This window comes from Manis javanica, chromosome 9 (assembly GCF_040802235.1).
Source record: "Manis javanica isolate MJ-LG chromosome 9, MJ_LKY, whole genome shotgun sequence".
In the NCBI taxonomy this organism is placed as follows: Eukaryota; Metazoa; Chordata; class Mammalia; order Pholidota; family Manidae; genus Manis; species Manis javanica.
The window spans coordinates 35,682,693-35,698,434 of NC_133164.1; the positions used below are offsets into that span (position 1 = coordinate 35,682,693).

Genomic DNA, 15,742 nt, shown 5'->3' on the forward strand with positions numbered 1-15,742 from the left:
GAAAGCTCAGATATAAACCCAAGCATATATGGCCAATTAATATATGATAAAGGAGCCATGGATATACAATGGGGAAATGACAGCCTTTTCAACAGCTGATGTTGGCAAAACTAGACAGCTACATGTAAGAGAATGAAACTGGATTATTGTCTAGCCCCATACACAAAAGTAAACTCAAAATGGATCAAAGACCTGAATGTAAGTCATGAAATCATAAAACTTTTAGAAAAAAACATAGGCAAAAATATCTTGGACATAAACCTGAGCACTTCTTCATGAACATATCTCTCCGGGCAATGGAAAGAAAAGTAAAAATGAACAAGTGGGACTATATCAAGCTGAAAAGGTTCTGTACAGCAAAGGACACTATCAGCAGAACAAAAAGGAATCCTACAGTATGGGAGAATATATTCTTACATGACATATTCGATAAGGGGTTGACATCCAAATTATATAAAGAGCTCATGAACCTCAACAAACAAAAAGCAAATTAGCCAATTAAAAAATGGGCAGAGGAGCTGAACAGACAGTTCTCCAAAGAAGAAATTCAGATGGCCAACAGGCACATGAAAAGATGTTCCACATTGCTAATCATCATAGAAATGTAAATTAAAACCATAATGAGATATCACCTCACACCAGTTAGGATGGGCAACATCCAAAACACAAACAACAACAAATGTTGGTGATGATGTAGAGAAAGGGGAACCCTCCTACACTGCTGGTGGGGATATAAACTAGTTCAACCATTGTGGAAAGCAGTACGTATATTCCTCAAAAAACTAAAAATAGAAATACCATTTGACCCAGGAATTCCACTCCTAGGAATTTATCCTAAGAATGCAGGAGCACAGTTTGAAAAAGACATACACACCCCTATGTTTATCACAGCACTATTTACAATAGCCAAGAAATGGAAGCAACCTAAGTGTCCATCAGTAGAAGAATGGATAAAGAAGAAGTGGTACATATACACAATGGAATATTATTCAGCCATAAGAAGAAAACAAATCCTACCATTTGCAACAACGTGCATGGAGCTAGAGGGTATTATGCTCAGTGAAATAAGCCATGCAGAGAAAGACAAGTATCAAATGATTTCACTCATCTGTGGAGTATAAGAACAAAACAAAAACTGAAGGAACAAAACAGCAGCAGAATCACAGAACCCAAGAATGAACTAAGAGTTACTAAAGGGACAGGGACTGGGGATGATGGGTGGGAAGGGAGAGATAAGGGGGAAAAAGGGGCATTACGATTAGCATACATAATGTAGTGGGGAGAACATGGGAAAGGCAGTACAACACAAAGAAGACAAGTAATGATTCTATAGCATCTTACTACTCTGATGGACAGTGACTGTAATGGGGTATGTGGTGGGGACTTGATAATAGGGGGTGTCTAGTAACCATCATGTGGTTCAAGTAATTGTACATTAATGATACCAAAAATAAAAGTCAGCTACATTCTGCTGGCTCCCCCACACACACACAAAAAAAGAAAAGAGTAATTTGAATCAAGGTTTTCTTAATTCTAGTTTATTACCTCAAAGTTTATTGAATACTGAAGCTATGTCAAACTTTCGTTTTTATTTTATTGTTTATCATTAGTCCTCAAACAATTATATTTTTAAAATATGTTAGGTGGTCTTAGAACTGCATAGAGATGTTTTAAATCTTTAAAATACATTTCATCTGGAATTTTTATGTTCAGAGCTGCTAGGAGTGTATAGTTTTAAAAGTTTCCAAGTGTTTACAGCATATGCACAATATAATAATAGCACCTAATTTATTTTACTTAGAGCTTCTCTTATTATCAATATAAAAAAATACAATTCAATCAAATTTTGAAAGATTAGCATAGGACAATTCAATGACATCAATATCCCAAGTTAAATGTTGACTACATGAGTGATGAGTTTCTTTGTAAAGACTAAATAATATTGGTGTACTTTTTGTACCAATGTTAATTTTATATGTGTTTTAATATGGTGTTTTACACTGATGAGAGTATTCTGTCCAAGCACATCTCTAAACAAGAGTTAAACGAATCATAGCCACAAGTTCACATAAAATCAGTATGTTCAAAATTTATAAGAATAAATAATTTTTCATGTTTCTTTCCAATCTTAGAACCTGAAATATGTTGACCTATGGCATTGAACTAGGCTGATTTCTATCATTTGATTCAGTTTTTAGCTTGTACTTTTTCCTCTTAGATACACATCCTAGTTGCCATTTCAATGCAACATGCAATAATTCTAAAAGTTGTACAAATTCATTTAAAAGGTCACAGAAACTGAAGTAATTTAAAACCCTGTTATCCTGAAAGATTTATAATGTTCCTCTTAGGGTTCAGTGTCAGCTATGAAAGGCCATAATAATGAATCAATGGATCAAAAGCCTAGCTCTTTAAGTTTAAAAACTGCCAGAAATAATTCGTATGGTGTGTGGATGATAGGAGTTTAAACTTGTTCAAGTAAAATTTATAAAATTAAAAATGGCTGAAATAGTGAAGTGCCAACCCACTGCTGCCATATATATGTACCTCCTCATGCTTCAGGACTTCTTGCCCATACAACATACAGCCTGTCTATCCACACCTCCCACCATCTGATGTACTGAGAGTCAAAAAGAGAGATTTTAATGAGCTGATCACTATAATTTTGGGCTTCTCCGGATTCCTGGGCAAAAGATTATTTTCCCAGAAAAAAAAAAGCAAAAACAAAAACAAAAACCTAACTTCCAATAGGCCTCATTTGCAAAGACAAGCTGAAGGTATGCATACATTCCCATCCATTTACTTTTCCTGGGGTCTGTCCACAGTAGAACATGGCATTATTTATACCAGAAGAAAATGCACAAAAGATTCAAAAGAGCATTCTCTAGTGAAGCCTAACACTGTATACAACTCAAATGTCTGTCTTACGTACAAGAAAAAAAGTTGTGAGACATTTATGTAATAAAGTAAATGAACTATAAATAGATACAACTGCATTCATGGATATCACAAACATTTTGTAATCCAAAAATATTGAGACACCGAAGAATACACACAATATGCTTCTTTGTATAATATTTAAAAAGTGTGAAGCTACATCATAGTGTGTCAAAAGTTACAAATAACTGGTAAACTATCCCCTTACATCTTATGCATATTTCTGCATATGTGTTATATTTCACAGAAATGTTTTTAAAGATTTTTTTTAAATAGAGGGAGGTACTAAAAAGATGCTGCAAACTCTATTATATGTCTGAGGTTTGTTCACTTACAGATATATTTTATTGAAGATTACATATTGCCAGGATATCTTGAAATAGGCAATTACATAAACCCCAAGTTAAAACAAGGAAACAAATACATAACAAGAAGTCTGTAGGTAAGGTAGGCTTCATGGTGTATTTACTCACTGACAATATTTTCACTGGCCTTTCAAGTTCCTTTGGTTTCTGTGCCCTCTCATTCACAGTGTCATATGGCAAAACCCCTAGCAAATGGGACCCACTTTGGCCTCTTTGTGCATATATTCTCAGAATTGATCACTTATGCTCCAAATATCCTTCTCTACACAAAAGGGTAGTTTTTCACCCAGTTATTGCTTCTAGCTCCAAATTTAGGACTTATGATATATATAGGATAGTGAAATACACGGAAGAGAAAATTTATCTACCTGCAACAGACAATCTGGCAATTACAATAAACTTTCTTATTTGGAAAAGGGAAGGATAAAAACCAAAAGGGTGGAATTATCCAGTGAAGGTTGTTTTAGTGTCAGTGTGTGTAATAAATATATGCTACAAAAGCTCATAAAATTTCCTAAGAGACAGAAACTGCAAGAAACACCTGACTTGACAGTGGATAATATTTCCTTGGTTAGCTACTTGATTTGGCAGCCTCTGGTTTGAATACCTGAGAAGTGTTGTTATATTCATTTTCTTCCAGAACACATCTGATTGGGACTGAGAGGACTGCCCTTTTGGATACTATACTTTTTTGGATACACACTTCTTGAGTATAGTAGACAGACAGTTCAGGGATATTTGGATTGCTTTAGCATTTCAACAGTAAAAGGGGGATTATCAGTCAACCTCTGTATTTCTTTGGCAATACTTAAAACAAAGAATGCCCTGGCATGGGGTGTCAAAATTGAAAGAGATATGGAAGGTCAAAATTGAAAGAGATTTGGGTGGGAGTAGGCTAGCCTGGACTGGGATAAGGAGGGGATCTATGTCAAGGCGTAGCCTAACACAGGATGTTAGAGCTCAGTTAGGAGAGTTTACGTGTAGAAGGCTGGTCTCTGAAGTCTGTCAGCACTCACAGTGAAGCTGTCCTTGAGCAGATATGGCTGTTGAGCCCAAGTTGTCAGTTCAAGGGAGGAAACGAGGACCCTCAGACAGAAAAGGGTGTAGGGAAGATAATAAGAAATGGGTTCCACTTAGTAGGTGTTATGGGATGAACTGGGTACCTCCCAGTTCTTATGTTAAAATTGTTAACTCCCAGTACCTCAGAATGCAGTGATAGGGGCTTTACAGAGATGATTAAGTTAAAATGTAGTCATTTGGGTGGGTCCTTATCCAATTTGATTGTTGCCATAAGAACAGACACAGTCAACTATGGAGGGGAGACAATGTGAGGACACGGGGAAGAGAGCCATCAGCAAGCCAAGGAGAGAAGCCTCAGATGGACGCTTCCCTCATGAGCCTTATAAGAAACTGGCCCTGCCAACATCTTGGTCTCAGAATTCTAGCCTTCAGAACTGTGAGAAAATAAATGTCTGTTGTTTAAGCCACACAGTCTGTGATATTTTGTTACGGAAGCCCTATTGTTGAGTAAGCAAACATATTAAGGATAATGGAATCAAGTTTCTCACTGTCAGTGATGGGGGTTATAAATATGGAAAGGAGAAAAACTGAACTAAGCCTGATGATTCTGGATTAGAACTGGATGTAGCAGTATAAATCCACTATACTGGGCCATAAATAACTATATGGGCCTATTCCCTGCCTAGTATCGGAGGGCCTAAAAACTGCAATATCATACCTAGAGCCTAGAACTTAGTTACTAAATGGCATCCTCCTTTAAACAAAACAAAACCAAGAATCTTAGAGAAATGACTGATTGAAGTTCAATCTCATTAAAAGAACAAGATGAGTGTGAAATATCCTGTGTGCAATAAAGAATTAAGAGTGATGACACATGTCAAGAGATACACAAGTCAGGTTGAGATACACCCACAGATCAAATCTAGTACAATCTGAGCATCACCGATAGGCAATGATAGGGCTACTACTAGTTTTAATGAGAAAACTGTGAGCTGATAAGGATACAAATAAATTGATGAGGAAATAGATATTTACATAGTTTCAAAGTACTTTCCACAAAATATTTTTAAGTACAAAGGAAAACAAAGAATTCTATAATGGAGAAGCCTGCCAGACATAACCTTAATCAAGAAATCATCATGATGGGGCAAATCAGAATCATGTGACACCCACTAGTATGTAATGAGAAAAGCATCACACACTTTTGCCCAAGGTGTATAAACTGGATTTAATCATTAAGAAACATCACTGACAGGCATTCAGAAACAACTGGCCTGTAATTTCAAAAGTATCAAGGTCATGACATTCAGTGAAAGACTGAAGTGAGTTAATGCACATAAAGCTTATTTTTCAGTTGGTGACCTGGTACCTACATTTCAAATAATGATGACTACTAGTAATAAATGTCATATTAAAGTGTCTTAAATTTACAGGGTGAATTCTGTTATACATTGAATTATTTTAACTTAAGACTTGAATTCCTTTCAGTATTTTACTTTACTTTTTCTGGACATTTGGGAAGTAACTCTAATATCATACTCCTTTTTTCAAGAATAAAATATAGGACATGTAATATACTATATGTGGAAGTAGATTACATGGCATGCTACTTGTATAAAAATTTATTATTTGTGCCATGGTAATATCTTACAATATTCCATAAAGTCACTTTCTGACTTATGAATATTATTTTAAATATTTTTTTATCACAGTGAGAACACTTGATATGAAATCTTTCCTAACAAAAATTTTTTAAAATATGGAACACTTTCCAAATTTGCATGTTATACTTACACTGGGGCCATGCTAATCTTCTCTGTATCCTTCCAATTTAATATATGTGCTACTGAGGTGAGCAGCGTCAGCATATTTTTAAGTGTATAGTACAATATTATTGACTATATTTTTAAATTTAGTAATATGAAATGGTTTGGGCTGTATTTTAATGATGTTTTTGGGGAAAATGTCCTCTAAAATTAAAGAAAAATCTACAAATTTACTTGGCTATAAGAGAAAAACTTGGATTTTAGGCATTAATAATCAGTAATATTACTAATCTTTAAAAAGCATTTCTGATGGGCAGAAAATAGAAATGTAGGCTAATCATGGGAAGAAAAATATCTAAAGCAGCCCTTTTTCTTAGTCTGTACATGGTGCATAATCTATTGTAAAGTCTCTTCATTAACCTGGGACTATTAAACACAGCAGCTATGAGATAATGTTTCAGTGATCTAAAAGCAAAGATACTAAAAAATATATTTAGTATATATATATATACTTTAAAATGGCTGGAAGAATCATGCCTCACATGTGTTGATATATTACAGAGAATTTAGTTCTTTCACTAACAACCAAATCCCAGGAACTCCTTTAAAATTTGAATTATTAATCAAAGTAAAATTAGAAGGAAGGCATCATTCCATAATGATATTTAATGCAACAGATCATACCATACATGGATATTAAATATAAACATGGATATTACCAGAAATACTAAGGATTAATTAAAAATAAGATAGAAAACTTCATTTTATCATTAGTTTGATGCATGTCTGCAAATAAAGTTTTAAAATCAAAAGAAAAAACTCTCTGCACTTAAAAACACTTTAAGTTCATGTACTTGCTATCCCACTGTTTGTTTATATATAACAGAGTTTAAAGTACATTTTCAGGGGTGAGTAACTCTAAATGCATATGGTTCATCATTTCTTGCCCCAAATTAGTCTCAATGGCCAAATAAAACTAAAGCTATATTTTTAAATGTGCTAAAAAAATTGAGTCCATAAACTGTCAAATCCTGAGCATTATCCATTTAATACCCATTTAAGGCATTTCAAAACACATATTAATAATTTTAAAATAAAATAAATTTATGCAAACTAATTAGAAAAAATACTAAAACATTAACATGTTTTAAAATACATGTATGCTTATTTTGCTAAAATTGAGAACATATTAAATTATTATATTTTGTTAAGGGGACTTCAGTACTTCACAGAGCAGGCAAATAAAATGTCTAGATATTTTAAAAAGCTTCTAGAGCAGTGATTTTTCTAAATTTTACATTATTTTCCTTATTATTCTTCCCAAGGAAACCATTTTCAAATAAAAAAGAAAACCTTGAATTAAACTAAAATGTAAAATGGATTACAAGGTAAGAGAGTGAATCTCAGGTGGAATTACTAAGATTTCACTAATAACAACTTCCTATTTTAAATTCTGTCCACTACTCCCATCTGCCATTACATCTCTGGTGTATTTTCTGACTATCTTTTTAAATAAATACTGGGCTTTTATACCTGGTTGTACTACAAGTTTGTCTGTCTTATGTGTGAACTAGGCTTTCCATTTAGAGATTCTTCTATTCCAAATATAGAGAACACCCTACAATATCAGGACTGCTACTAACAATCACTCCTTACAAAAAGAAAAATAAATGTTAACTTATTTTCTAGAAAATGTATTTAATATTAATTTATATTATTCTGTAAAAGGTACATTTGTTTTGGAATACTAAATGATTTCTGATTCCAAATAGCCAATCCCTTCTACATCTTCAAATCCATGAATTATTAATGTTGTGTTACTGGTATTAAGAGCTCAAATCAGAAATTTCCAGACTCCTAAAAAAATTAAAAATCTCCCAGAAGCTTTATTCTGGAATATGTAGGTTCGTAAAGGAAAATTAGTCTGATTAGTTGAAATTGGGATGGTCTTCAAAGATAGAAACAAAAGATCTATGGTGAAGAGAGAAGTTTTTGACAGCTTCCAGAAGTGTGGAACAAAACAGGTACCTAAAAGTAGGTACCTTTAATAAAACTTAAATGAACTGACTGCATGGTGCAGCCATGATGCTGACATACTTGAAAACACTTAAGACTCTAAGTCTCTGCCAATGCCTACATTTCATAGTTGGAATAAGAAAAGCAGAGCCCTCTGCCTTCAAAAGACCAAGTGTGCTTATGCAGGAGTCATTTCATCATAACCAGTATAAAGATAGAGAATACTCTTTGCAATTCACAGACTATGTAAGATTCCTTCAGCATTGTAACTCTGGGGCGGGGGTGGGGGGGAAATCCTAGGGCAAAATACCTTTGAAACTGCAATCAGTCAAAGGGAAAACTAAAGTGGGGGAAACCAGTTTATTTCGTACTTTCTTGCCACAGCTGCAAAAGAAGAGGCCCCCACCCAACCTCTCTGGGTCCAGATAAGCCCTGGTAATCTCTCGCCCTTGTAATTACTTACTGATATGGTGATGGATTACTTCTCTATACCCTTTGGAAGCACCTACTGTATGGAGATGCACTAAAGCCATGTGAGAGATTCTGGAAATATTGCAATTTTACCCACAGACATTTTACTCTTCATGGAGAATGAGGTAAATTCTCCAAATTCAGTTTGAATTTCTGCCAGCTGTATTAAGGTAGGGCCAATAGATTATTAAGCTTAGAAAAAGGAAGTAATTAAAAAAAATGCTTTGGTATATAAAATCTGTATATGTTTTCCCTTTCCACAACCATTTATTTCCTTTTTATTCTCTACTTATCCTTTCATTGTCTTCCCTTGGAGGTGGCAGTATGGCCAGAGGGCAAGGAAATGGTACAGCCATAGAAGAGACCACATTAGCATCAAGGAATCAATGATGGAGTCAGAAGTCAAGCAGGTGACTAATTTGGTTGGGACATATAAGGTTATTTAGGAAATAAATACATTGGGATTAATAGAAATTCAATTTCTCATTCTTAGGGAAAGGCTTTGCAAATATGGAAAAAAGAGAAGACTAGGATAAACAAACAATAATACAAAGAAACAGCTTCTTAGATGTTGGATTGGAATTAGAGGTGTTAGAGTGAACTCATAGATGGTCAAGTTAGATAGATAGTTAGAAGATAGGTAGATAGATAAAAAGACAGACATGGTTATATAGATATTTATGTGGATATGCATGTATTGATTAATGTAGGGGTGTGTCTCCAATGCTAATTCACCACAAGTTTCATATTAGCCTTTTCTCTCCCACTGCTTCTTGCAATTTCTTTCTTTGAAAGTGAAAAACTTGACTATCATTATCTGCAATTTATTAACTAATTTGCTCAACTCTATAATGCATCTCAAATTGTTTCAGAATTGCTAATTCATATCCATATGTAAAACTCACTAACAGTTCTTTCTGGCATTATAATTTCCAGTCAAAACAACATTTTCTAAAACTACTTGACTCAGTTTCTATTCCACCCATGTCACCAATAACCTTTCCTTCATAATTTCTTTTCCTTTACATTTATATCTTTCATTGTGACTATTTCCTTTAATGTTTATCTTCCAATTCACCACTTCTCTCTTCATGTCTGTCTAATACTAGCCATTGTTGGATTCCCCTGAGGAAGACGCCGCCCCAAATCACTCACCAAAGACGTTTCTTGATGCAACAAGCAAGAGGAATTTATTCAGAAGCCAACTAGTTGGGGTCCAAGTCAGCCTGTCGCAGCGGGTCTCAACGAGGACCCTGAACACTTACAACTAAGTGGTTATATAGGATTTTCTGAGGCATTCAGCCCTAGAGGATTACTATGGTTACAGATTATTTTGTAATAACAAGATAACAATACTACATAGCAAGATAACAATACTACAAAGGCAGTAATTTTTCAAACCTACGATTTCTGGGTTAGTGCCACGTCCTGGGGGTGTAGCAAGGTAGGGTCGGCATTTATGCTTAACTAACCGAAAGGTTAGCACTGCCAGCAGTCATGATTAATTAACTTGTTTTTCCAGAGGAGTTACCCGGTTTCGGTTGTTTCCTCTGAGTCATATGTCAGAATGGTTTTCAGGCTTCAAGATGGCTACTCTTAGGCTAACTTATTCCTCAGGGAGGTTGGGGTTCTACATTTCCCCACTTCCTTTTCTGAACATTCTAATCATGGAATGTTGGTTTCTTCTTGATGTGTGAGGGTATGGTACTGTTGTCTCAGCATTAGCACCTGCACAGCACTCACTCTTTCTCTAATAAAGGTTATTACTCGATTTAAAATGCAGGGACCTAAGGTGAGGAGCAATATAAAAATAAACAGGGGTCCTGCCAAGGTGGATATTAGAGTTGTAAGCCATGGGGATCTAGAAAACCAGGATTCAAACAGGCTCTGGTTAGCTTCTCGTTCTCGCTTTCGCTGATCTAATCTTTCTTTCAGTTTAGACATTGAGTCTCTTACTACTCCAGTATGGTCTGCATAGAAGCAACACTCTTCTTTTAGAGCTGCACATAATCCACCTTCTTTTAGAAATAGTAAATCTAACCCTCGTCTATTTTGCAGCACTACTTCAGAGAGGGAGGTTAGGGACTCTTCAAGTTTAGAAATAGACTGTTCTATAGTTCTCAAATCTTCATCGATAGCTATTCTTAGTCCTTCATAATGTTGGTTCTCTTGTATAATTGCAGCCGCCCCTGTTCCTACTCCGGCTGCGACTCCTACTCCTAGTAATACAGCTAGAGTGAGTGAGACTGGCTCTCTCTTATACCTTAGTCTAGGTTCCAATTCTGCCACGAATGAGAAGTCATCATGATACATTAGTCTGGGTACTAACTGGACCATTATACAGAATTCGTGGGAGAAATTGAAGACAGAGGTGGAAACACATGGAGTTAGTCCAGTATTACAGGCCCACCATTCTTCAGGTGGTGGGACTAAATACCTGTTTTCTCTTGTGGGGATCATGGGGATGGTCTCATTACATAAACTTTTATGCATGGCGGGAACCGTACCTAGACACTTTCCTATTCCAGACACTTCGGTTAGTGTTAGCTTTTTATGACTGCCCCAACTACAAATTTCGTGGCTGGTTGTATTTTTAAAATCAGCTGACAATCCCAGCCCTTCATAATAAGGTGGTCTAGAAGAAAAACATAACCAACAGGACTCTGTAGTTTTAGGGTCGGTGGCATTTAGGACTCTGAAAGCTCCCTCAACAAGGTTGAGGAGGCGCTGTCCATTGCTAGAAAAGGAGGTCAGTGGGCTAGGAGCAAAGACAGGGACAGCTGAAATAGTTAGGGTTCTTTTCGGGGCTGGGGTTGGGAGGCGAGGTTGATCTGGTAAGACAGCGTTTGGTCCTACTGGAATAGCCGGGAGGGTTTCTACTTTGAGTCTAAGAGTGAATACAACTCCATTATCATATCCTTCCTGATAGAGTCTTAATCCCCACATGAGCCCTCTTTCCCAATTTGCCCCTTTTCCGGCTTCAGTAAAGGAAATATCAATAAGATTACAGGTAGAGCTGGTCATACATTGGGTCTGAGTACTGTTTCTTTTAACTCTTATAAGGCTTGGAGGGGAGCTCCCGGCATTTCTGCCTATCCAATGACATGTCCCTGTTTGTTCACAGCCCCAATTTTTGCAGAAAAAGTCTGTCTGCCCACCACACTGTGAGGCCTTGGCACGATCGGTTGAGGGGGCTGGGCACACATAGAAGCAGGTATCTTGGAGTTTTTTTATAGAAGCTCGAGATCTACATCCTGGCCTTCCTATTCTACCTCCGTGCCGAGGGTCTTGTTTGAAGAGAGTACATATGTCTACAGTGAGGGTAGGCCACCAAGTCCCCCTAGGATGCTGTTCTGTTAACTGGACTACTACTTGGTGGGAAGCTGGGGTAATGATTTGCCATGTCAGTAACCTGGATTCATGGGGGTTAGGGTTCTGGTGGGTTGGAAGTAGCAGGAGCATCAGAATTACTAACAGCATAATTCTTTTTACACAAGCGAAGCTTAAGGGGGTTATCAGTTCGAGTTACTCGCCAGTCTGGGTCCGGGGGTGCCTTCTTTAGATGTGAAGCGTGTATCCAGGAAGAGACGCCGTCCACTTTTACAGCTGTGGGAGTAGTCAGGAGGACGACGAAAGGTCCCTTCCACCGTGGCTTGAGGTTTCCTGTCCGGTGCCTTCTCACGTAGACAGGGTCTCCCACCTGGAACTGGTGAGGCACCGAGAGGTCCTCTGGCCGATAGGCTTCCTTGATGGAGGCCCACACCTCTTTCTGCACAGCTTCCAAGGCTCGTAACCTTTCAAGCAAAAACTTATTAGTTGCACACTCAGGGAATATATGAAGATGTGCTGACTGAAGCGGAGCTGGGGCCCCAAACATTATTTCAAAAGGCGTTAGTCCAAAGCGGCCGGGAGTGTTCCTGACTCTAAACAGGGCAAAGGGAAGGAGGACCAACCAATCACATAAGCCAGTCTCTATGGACAATTTAGTCAAGGTCTCTTTTAGAGTTCTGTTCATCCTTTCTACCTGTCCTGAGCTCTGGGGCCTGTATGCACAATGCAATTTCCAGTCCGTCCCCAGGATCTTGGCCAATCCCTGACTTACCTGGGCAACAAAAGCAGGGCCGTTGTCGGAGCCGATTACCTTTGGGATCCCAAACCTGGGAAATATTTCTTCAAGGATTTTTTTAGACACCGTCTGAGCTGTCTCAGTTTTGGTGGGGAACGCCTCTGTCCATCCTGAAAATGTGTCTAGAAAAACTAGAAGGTACTTATATCTATACTTAGCAGGCTTAATTTCAGTGAAGTCAACTTCCCAATAAGTTCCTGGGCGATCTCCTCGAAGTCTTTTTCCGGATATTGCTTGATTTTTGCTCACGTTTACTAATTGACAGGGAACACAATTTTTTACAATCTCGTCAGCCAATTTTCCTAATCTAATAACATGATAAGGGGAGTCTCGAACTAAAGTCTTTAGGTTTTTTGCTCCCAAATGTGTCAGTTGATGTAATTGCCTTAAGTATTCTTCTGCCTCTTTCCGGGGCAGGACAACTTTCCCTTTTTCGGACTTGTATATCTCTTGGGGTGAGGAATTTTTGAACCCTAATTTGTTTATACAAACGAGATCTTCAGGTGTACTGGAAGCTCTTGATGTGAGTGGCTTCCGGACACACTTGGAGGGGCAAAACGTTCATTCCCTGAGCCGCTTGTTTTGCGGCTTGGTCTGCTCTCCGGTTTCCTCGAGCTATTGGAGAGTCATCTTTCTGGTGTCCAGGGCAATGTATTATTGCTACTTCTTTAGGCCTATGGATGGCTTCTAGCAAATCTAAAATCTTTTGTTTGTTTTTAACATCTTTCCCGGCAGAAGTTAGCAGCCCTCTCTGTCTATAAATAGCCCTGTGTATATGAGCAGTGGCAAAGGCATATCTGCTGTCAGTGTAGACGTTAAGTCTCTTACCTTCTGCCATCCTTAGGGCCTGAGTCAGGGCGATGAGTTCTGCTCGCTGTGCAGAGGTGCCCGTTGGGAGTCCACTGGCCCATACAACTCGGTCATCATCTACTACTGCAGCTCCAGCCATTCTCTTACCATTCATGATGTAACTGCTCCCGTCCGTGTACCAAGTCAGGAGTCCCGTTCCCCCTAAGGGCTGGTCTTGCAAGTCCTGGCGGGTTCCTGTCTCTTCAGCCAGGATTTCCTGGCAGGTATGAAGCACTTCTTTCCCCAAATCGGGGAGCAGAGTGGCCGGGTTTAGGATGGCAGGGGGGGCAAACTCTACTCAATCACGATTCAGGAGTAAGGTTTGGTAGTGAGTTATTCTGGCATTCGACATCCATCTCTCGGGTGGTTGCCGAATTACACTCTCCAACGCATGTGGAGAAACTACAGTAAGTTTCTGTCCCAGTGTCAGTTTGTCAGAATCTTTAACTAGGAGGGCCACAGCCACCACTACTCTCAAACAGGCAGGCTATCCACTACTTACTGGGTCTAATTTTTTTGACAAATAGGCGACAGGTCTCTTCCACGGTCCCCATTGCTGGGTCAACACTCCCCGAGCCACTCCACTCCGCTCATCCACAAAAAGGACGAATGGCTTAGTCACGTCTGGCAGGGCCAGAGCGGGTGCCGACAGGAGGGCCTTCTTGATTTCATCAAAGGCCTGTTGCTGTTCAGGTCCCCAAACAAATGGGGCTGCCCCTTTGGTTAGGGGGTACAGGGGGGCGGCTAAGGTGGCATATCCGGGTATCCACAATCTGCAGAACCCTGCTGTTCCCAGAAATTCGCGGACTTGGCGCGGAGTAGTAGGGACCGGGATCTGTGTCACAGTCTGCTTCCGGGCTTCAGTAAGCCACCTTTTCCCTTCTCTCAGGGAATACCCTAAATAAGTCACTTGTTGTTGGCAGATCTGTGCTTTTTTGGCAGATGCTCTATACCCCAGCCTAGCAAGTTCAGTCAAAAGGGCTTCAGTAGCCGCTTGGCAGACCTCCTGTGTAGGAGCGGCTATCAGTAAGTCATCAACATATTGTAACAAGGTTACCTGTGGGTTGGAGGCTCGGTAAAAGGCCAAGTCCTGGTGTAAAGCCTCGTCGAAGAGGGTAGGTGAATTCTTGAATCCTTGTGGTAAGCGAGTCCAGGTCAATTGTCCAGTAGTTCCTGTGGAGGGGTCTTTCCACTCAAAAGCAAACAGCAGTTGGCTACTCTGGTGCAGGCGCAAACAAAAGAAGGCATCTTTTAAATCTAAGACTGTATACCAAGTGTTTTCTGGGGCCAGAGAGCTTAGCAGGTTGTAAGGATTTGGCACAGTGGGATGAATGTCCTGTGTTCTCTTATTAACTTCTCTCAAATCTTGCACTGGTCGATAATCTCCTGTTCCCGCTTTCTTTACAGGCAGCAAGGGAGTGTTCCATGGGGATTTACATTTTACTAATATCCCCTGCTCTATGAGCCTCTGGATATGGGGCCTAATTCCATCTCTGGCTTCTTTACTCATTGGATATTGTCTCACAGTTACTGGTGAGGCTGAGGCTTTCAATTCTATGACCACCGGGGGCTGGTTTACAGCAAGTCCCATACCTGCCGTCTCTGCCCAGGCTCCTGGAAACTGGTTGAGCCACCTCTGATTAACTCGGGAGGGTTCTGGTTCCTTAAAAAGGCGGTACTCGTCTTCTAACTTTATGGACAGAATGCTTAGGCCCAAGGGTTTCTTCTCTCTATCAGTCACTAGGGTATCTTCAGCCTGAAAGGATATTTGGGCCCCGACTTTAGTCAAAATGTCTCTTCCTAACAAGGGTGTAGGGCATTCCGGTATAACAAGGAATGAGTGGTTTACTTGTCCCACTCCTAAGTCCACTGTTCTTTGGGTAGTCCATGCATATTGTTTCTGACCCGTGGCCCCGAACACCCAAGACTTTTTACTAGAAAGGGGGCCTCTAGCTTGGGTCAGTACTGAATGTTGAGCACCAGTATCTACCAGAAACTCAATGGGTTGCCCCTCCACCTTCAGAGTTACCCTAGGCTCGGGGAGGGGCTCCGAGCCCCGTCTTCCCTAGTCCTCGTCTTCTAGCAGAGACAACACTTTCTTTGGAGGTCCCCGTGGTGGTTTCTTTGGGCATTCTTTCACCCAATGCCCCTTTTCCTTGCAGTACGCACACTGATCTTTATCCAAAGGAGGT

The 15,742-nt window shown here is 39.2% G+C and overlaps 1 non-coding gene across 1 annotated transcript; it reads right to left on the reverse strand.

The window, feature by feature from the left end:
- Window positions 1–6,075: 6,075 nt before the first annotated feature.
- LOC118973422 (U6 spliceosomal RNA) lies at window positions 6,076–6,180 on the reverse strand. Its single transcript, XR_005062734.1, has one exon. It is a non-coding gene; the product is annotated as a U6 spliceosomal RNA (small nuclear RNA).
- Between the last annotated feature and the right edge of the window lie 9,562 nt (window positions 6,181–15,742).